The sequence below is a fragment of the Pteropus medius genome, unplaced genomic scaffold (genome assembly GCF_902729225.1).
Source record: "Pteropus medius unplaced genomic scaffold, Ma_sr-lr_union100, whole genome shotgun sequence".
Taxonomy (NCBI): Eukaryota; Metazoa; Chordata; class Mammalia; order Chiroptera; family Pteropodidae; genus Pteropus; species Pteropus medius.
In genome coordinates this window covers 789,319-796,174 of record NW_024353909.1, presented here as the reverse complement: position 1 = coordinate 796,174, position 6,856 = coordinate 789,319, and the positions used below count along the sequence as shown (strand labels likewise).

Below are 6,856 nucleotides of genomic sequence, written 5' to 3'. Positions count from 1 at the left end.
CCAATTCAAGGACAGAAGGTAGGGTTAGAAACTGTAAATAAAGTCATCTAGACGGTGTTTCTATAAGGGTTTAGCAGGAGACAGAATCCAGGTTGAGGAGGGGGTGGAATTCAGTTCTTGCTGAAGGGGCTAGTACAGCGGTCTGCAACCATTTTGGCACCAGGGACGTGTGCTCCTATGAGAATCGAATGCCTGATGATCTGAGGTGGATCTGAGGTGGTGATGCTAGTGCTGGGGAGTGGCTGCAAATCAGATGAAACTTTGCTCCCTCACCCACGGCTCACCTCCTGCTGTGCAGCGGGTTCTTAGCAGGCCACGGACAGGTAGACAAATGGTCAGGGTTCCGGGAACCGACAGGGATGCTGAACAACAGCAGAAAGGCATTACAGCTTTGATGACTGAAAGGCAAAGGTGGCAAATAGTGTCATTGGAAGTCCCGGCTTGGGGAAGAGCTGTAGAATGAGGACCACCCCTCACAAATGCAGCTGTGGTCCCAGAGAGACAGGGCCTTGACTCAGAGCAGAACAGGGAGGATATGGGGGAAAAAATACCCAAACATCTCTTTCCTTTTGCCCTTGCATCTCCTGGCAGTGGCTCCCGTGGACCAAACCCACGCAGAAGCCAGAGGGCAAGAAAGCCTAGGCAGTAGGGTCTACAGGTGTCACTCTCCCCAAGCACAGCACAGGGTGGAGAAAAGTAGAAAATGGATAAAGGGTAGATGAGCAATTGGGATGCCCAGAGGCCTCATTGAGAAATGAACATTTAAACAAAACCAGAGGGAGTAAAAGAGCAAGGTATGCTAAGGATATTTGAAGAAAGAATATTCCAGGTAGAGAAAATAGGACAAAGGGCCCGAAGCAGTAGAGAGATTACTTGGGACAGAAAAAAAAGCCAGTGTGGCTGGAGCAGAGTAAGCAAGTAGGAAATGAGTCAGATTTGGGAGAGTGGGAAGCAAATATTATAGAGCCTCATAAGTCACTGTAAGAACTTGGACTTTGAGTGGGAAGGGAGGAAGGCCCTGGAAGTTGTATACAGAGGAATGATGTTGGGAAGACTGCAGAAGATAAGGGCAGAAGCAGGGCAATCAGTTGGAATTCTTTTGCAATCATCCAGGCAAAAGCTGAAATGGTTTGGTTCAGGGTGGTCACTGTGGAAGGGGTAAGAAATTATGAGATTAATAAAAATAATAAGTGTTGGTAAGGATGTGGAGAAATGGGAACACTTGTGCACTGTTGACGGGGATGTAAAACAGTGCAGCTACTATATGGAAAACAGGATGGCAGTTACTGAAATAATTAAAAATGGAATTGCCACATGATCCAGCAATTCTACTTCTGGGTAAATACCCTAAAGAACTGACAGCAGGGACTCAAACAGATACTTGTACATCCATGTTCTCAACAGCATTATTCGCAATAGCCAAGAGATGGAACCAACCCAAGAGTCCATCCACCGATGAATGAAGAAACAAAATGATTAGTAGGTACAGACTTTCAGTGCTGCAAGATGAAAAGAGTTCTGTGGTTGCATGGCAGTGATGGCTGCACAACCATGAGAATGTATGTAATGCTGCTGAACTGTCGGTTTGTGTATTTTACCATAATTTTAAAAATCACTAAAAAAAAAAAAAAAGAAGTGATCAGATGCTGGATATATTTTGAAGGTATTGGCCACGAGATTGGCTAAAGGTTTGGATATGGAGTGTGAGATACAGAGAGGGTTAAGGATGACTCCAGGGTTTGGGGCCTGAGCAACCATTAGGATGGCAATGCCATTTCCTGAGATAGGGAAGGTACATGGTAGTGGACGCTATCAGAGTGCAGCTCAGACCCCCTGGGATTTCTTTGATTATTTCTTAGCTCCCCTCTTTGGCTTCTGTGTACTGACACCCCTAGCATCTAGCACCTGTGACCCTTCAGAGACCTGCCCTCCTGCTGTAGGGATCCCTTTGCACTTGCAAGGGTCCCTTTGCCTCTCCAAGGAGTTTGCTTACCCCTGCCCTTAGCCAATGACCAACTGATACAGGAGTGTGGAAGCCCAGCTCCCTTCCCCCCAGACAAACTCCCAGTGGTAAGTTATACCCACTGGCCCCTGGAGGATCAGGGTAAAGCTTTCCTTCAAGGACTTGCTCTGAAATCACACCCTTGCTCAGCTTCTTGCCTTCTTTATCCTGCTGCTTCTACTCCTTTACCTGTTCTTCCTGGGAGCCCTTCTTTAATAAGTCATTCAGGCACATGAATCCTTGTCTCAGGCTTGGCTTCTTAGACTCAGAGGAGATGTCTGGCCTGGGGATATACCTTTGTCACAATGAGAAAGCGTCAAATCTGGGGGCAATATGTGGAGAAAGAAACCAAGGTAGAACCCTGGGCCTCCAGGGCCTTCCCAACCCTGACAGAGCATGGCCTTCTTAAGCAGTCAGAACATTCATACTGCCCCTGACACACTCCACCCAAACAGGGCTGTGATTCTTTGTCTTTTTGCTTTTTCAAAAAGAACTGCACCTTCCCTGTGCTTCTTGTCTGCATTTCACATTTAAACATGTGTCACTTACTGCCCTGTGGAATCTCTGGCATCCTTACTTTCCTCTGAGTGTTTTCCTGCCTCGCTCTCCATAACATTTTTCCTACCTCCATGAACAGGTCCTTGGGGTCATGGATTGGGACTATCAGAATATAATTTCTCCAGATTTCCATTACAGCTCCCAACCCGGGAACGGCCCCGTGGCATCAAGTTAGTCTATAGACCTGAGTCTGACTGAATCTTTCCTCTGAAAACGACTGCCTGGGTGAACTGGGGTGAATTATTTAATCTTTTCAAGTCCTCTGGAACTAGTAATTTCTATCTAATGTGTGATTGTGAGAATTATCCCAAACTGAACCCCTGACCTTCCCCCACAAACCTGCTCCTCCCTCATTCTTTCCATCTCAGCAAAAGGCAATTGGATCCGTCCAGCAGTTCAGCCTGAGCCGTCTTTCACTCTCTGACTCATCTTCTACCACTTGCTCACTCTGTCTCTCCCACACTGATCTCCCAGTGGTTCTCAGAATGCACCAGGCATGGGTGTGCTCTGCCTCTGGCAACTCTACAACTGTGCTTCCGTCTGCCTGGATCGCCCTACCCCAGATGTCCCCCTGCCTCTCCCCTATTCCGTCAGGTCTCTGTTCAGATGTTGTTCCTCAAAGAGACCTTTGTTGACCTTCTGCATAAATGATACTCTCCCATCACCTTCTTTCCCCGCTTTACCCAGCTTTTATTTTTTTTCAGAGCTCTGATTACACCCTGATTTACTAGTACATATATATATATTTATTTTATTTTATTTTATTTTATTTTATTTTTTTGAGAGGAAACATACAGTAATGATCAAGAGCAAGGACTCTGGAGTCACACTGTCTGGCTTTGAATCCTGAATCCAGTCCTTTCAAGCTATGAGACCTTAGGCAAATAACTTTCAACTCCCTTTTGCCTCAGTATCCTCATGTGAAAAATGGGATTAGCATAATAATACAACTCATAGGTTGTGAGTTAATATTTGTGAAGCACTTTAGAACATAGTAAATATGTATTCATTAAATTATGTTTATCGTTGCTCTCTCCTTATTGAGTGAATCCTTTGTGAGAGGCAGGGATTTTTGTCTACTTTGTTCACTGCTGTACCCCCAGGACATAGAAGAGCCTGGCATAAAATAGATATTCAAATATTTATTGAATGAATGAAATAAATAAGATAACTGTTGAGCATCTAGCAGGGTGCTAGACTCATAAAAGCAAAATCAATATGGATTCCCTGACCTACCTCACAGAGCTGATGTGAGATCCAATGAGCTAATAATATAGGGGAAAAGGTTTTGTAAAGTGTCATACAAATAATGCAAGCCATAATAAAATGAACTACTACCATTTCTAGAGCACACACTGGATTGGGACTCTGTGGTAAGTACTCTCATGCATGATCTCATTTTAATCCTCACAACTCTAAACAGCAGTTCATGTTATTCCCTTTTCATAAATGAGGAAACTGAGGCTAAGTCCCCTGCCCAAGGCCACACAGCTAGGGCAGAGGCAAAGCCACAATAGAACCCAATTCTGTCTCACTCCAAAACTCATTGCCTGAATCAGTTGCCAACCTGCTATCCATCAATATTTGCTGGAAGAATGAATTTGGGAAGCAGGTCTTTGGTATATTACGAAGAATTCCATAATATCTAATATTTTCTCTTAAGAACCTTTTCAACATATTTGCCTCTGGTCCAAGGTTAAGTTCTGGGTCCTCCAAGAAACATTTAGAAAGAACTTTGCTGCCCATTTTTGGTAGCAAAATTCCTAGAGCTTCACTCCCACACAGCACGCTTATGGGGATGTGTCTCAAAAACAAGGGGGTGTTTTCCAGTCTTCTAAGAAGTAGCCTTAAAACTGGGTGAGGCCCTTTATCTTGCCTCTCTCTCTCCCTTGCCCAGTGCTCTGCACAAATAATTCCAAAGTCTTCCTTCCTTATGTCTGTTTCTGAGTTTTCTGGGACCCTCCTTTTTGCACAATGATGTTACTGGCCAGCTGGTCCCCTCTATCACTTCTGAATCCTTAAAGGTGCTGAGGTAGCTGATCCCCACTGAGAAACCTAATCCACATACCTTCCTTTTCCCTGAATCTCAGGCGGGGCTGTGATACCTTCAGCACTGGTGAATGTTTGCCAAGGCCTGAGCTGTCAGTTTCCAGAGATCAGAGGCCAAGTATTTATGTATGTGTGTACACTGAGGGCACAGAATCAATTAATCAATAAGCACTCACAAGGCCCTGAATCCTGTGGTTGGCTAAGGTCTAGAAACTTTGAGAACTACAGGACCTAAAAGGACCTTAAAGAAAATAATAATAATAATAATAATAATAATAATAATAACAACAACAACAACAACAACAACAACAACAACAAAGAATAATAATCTGTCCTCAGAGCCATTCTTCATCCTTCACTTGAAAGGCAGGGTGACCTCTGCAGATTAGGTTTCCGGGGCTCACCCGAGAGATGATTTCCTACTGGGTTTAGCCAATGGGAGGCACTAGTGGGAGACTGGAGGGCAGGACAAAAGGAAAAGCCAAAATATTTCTCCTTCTTCAGCTGTGTCCTGGCAATGGCCATGTCTTGTCCACAGCTCCAGCTCCTGCTGTGGGTCCAGGTCCTGCCAGACTTTGGGTTCCAGTAATACCACCTTTTCCCTCTCTTCCTCCTAATAAGGGGTGACTGTCTAATCTCTAGGTTACATCACTGTCTCCTGTTTGGCTTCTCAGCCTCTCCATCCCTTCTGTATTAACTTCCCTCTGCTTTAAATACTTACAGTGTTTTTTGTCTTCCTGATTGGACGCTGACTGAAACAATAGTTAAAACTTACACAATAATTACTATGGGCCAGATACTAAGTGCATTATATGAATTAACTTATTTAATTCTACCATCTGAGAAATTATTATATTTTACAGATGAGAAAACTGAGGCACAGAGAGTTTGATCTACCGTAGTGAGATCCCAAATCTGGATGCATAAATTGCCTAGGAAGTTAATTAAAAATAGAGGAGGTGTCTACGGTCATACCACCCCTAACATGCTGGATCTCGTCTGATCTCGGAAGCTAAGGAGGGTCAGGCCTGGTTAGTACTTGCATGGGAGACCACCTAGGAAGACCAGGTGCTGTAGGCGTTAAAAAATACAAATACAGGAGGTAATGGATGCCATTCCAGCCCTGCTGAATCAGACTTGCCAGTCCATGGGATCCAGGAATCTGGAGATTTAATAAACTCTCTAGGTGATTCTGTTGCAGCTAACCCAGCACCTCTCCATGAACTGGTGTTCAGAAAACCCTACCCTCGTTTTGAGGACATGGAAATCCAGGAATGTGACCTGCCCATGATCTTGTGGGAAGCTCAGTGGCAGATGAAAATACTGCCAAGGACAATGCTTTCTGCTACCTCCACTGCCTTCTCCTTCAAGGTCACTTTGGTTCTAATGTTTGGACTTGCTGTCCCTGGGAGCCATCTGAAGCCACTTCTTATGTTTTAGAAAATGTTTTAGAAAATTCAGTCTATAAACAGACAGTGTATGCAAGATTGCTAAGTGGTTGATCGGTGTTTGAGAAAAGGAAAAGGAGTCATATTAATCCACTTAATCTCTTATTTTCAGTCCTCTCTGAAAAACTTCAGGGAGTTAGTTAACCCTTTCCCCATTCTCCCTGGATTTATTATTGTAAATTCCATGAAAGTAAGGGCTTTCCTTGTCTATTTGATTCACTGTTATATCCCCAGTGCCCAAAATAATATCTGACGCATACTGGGTCCTCAATAAATATTTGTTGAATGAATGGAAAGATAGGTGGGGACTAGACCAGGCAGGACCTTGACAAGAATACATAGTGGGGAGGCATTTAGGGATTTTAATCAGAGATGCCAAGTGATCAGACTTGGCAATTTTAAAAGATCTGTCTGCCGGTAGTAGGGAAAATAGATTGGAGGGGACTAAGGAAGGCTATTGTAGTAGTCCGGGAGAGGTGATAGAATTAAATGGGATAAGATGCACAAAGCACTAGGCACTTAACAGTATAGAATAAGGGGAGCTACTATTACCAACATGGTAGGCAAGCAACGCTGATTGAATTCATGACTAAGTAATGTTAGGCATCCAGAGACAGAGGGACTTGTGTATCTCCTGGAAACTTTGAGCCTCAAATCTCTTCCTCCGGTGATAAATGCTAGAATTTTCTCTCTTTATCAAATTATTTGACCTGTGTTCTGGGGTAGTTTATTCATATTTGCATTCTTCCACCGATGTTTCTTATCACCATCAGCTGGGAGGGAAGAATTTTGTGGAAAG

At 43.9% G+C, this 6,856-nt stretch overlaps 1 pseudogene; it reads left to right on the top strand.

Annotated features, from left to right (window-relative positions):
• Nucleotides 1–5,570: 5,570 nt before the first annotated feature.
• Nucleotides 5,571–5,689, top strand: LOC120594005 (uncharacterized; annotated as a pseudogene).
• Nucleotides 5,690–6,856: the final 1,167 nt, after the last annotated feature.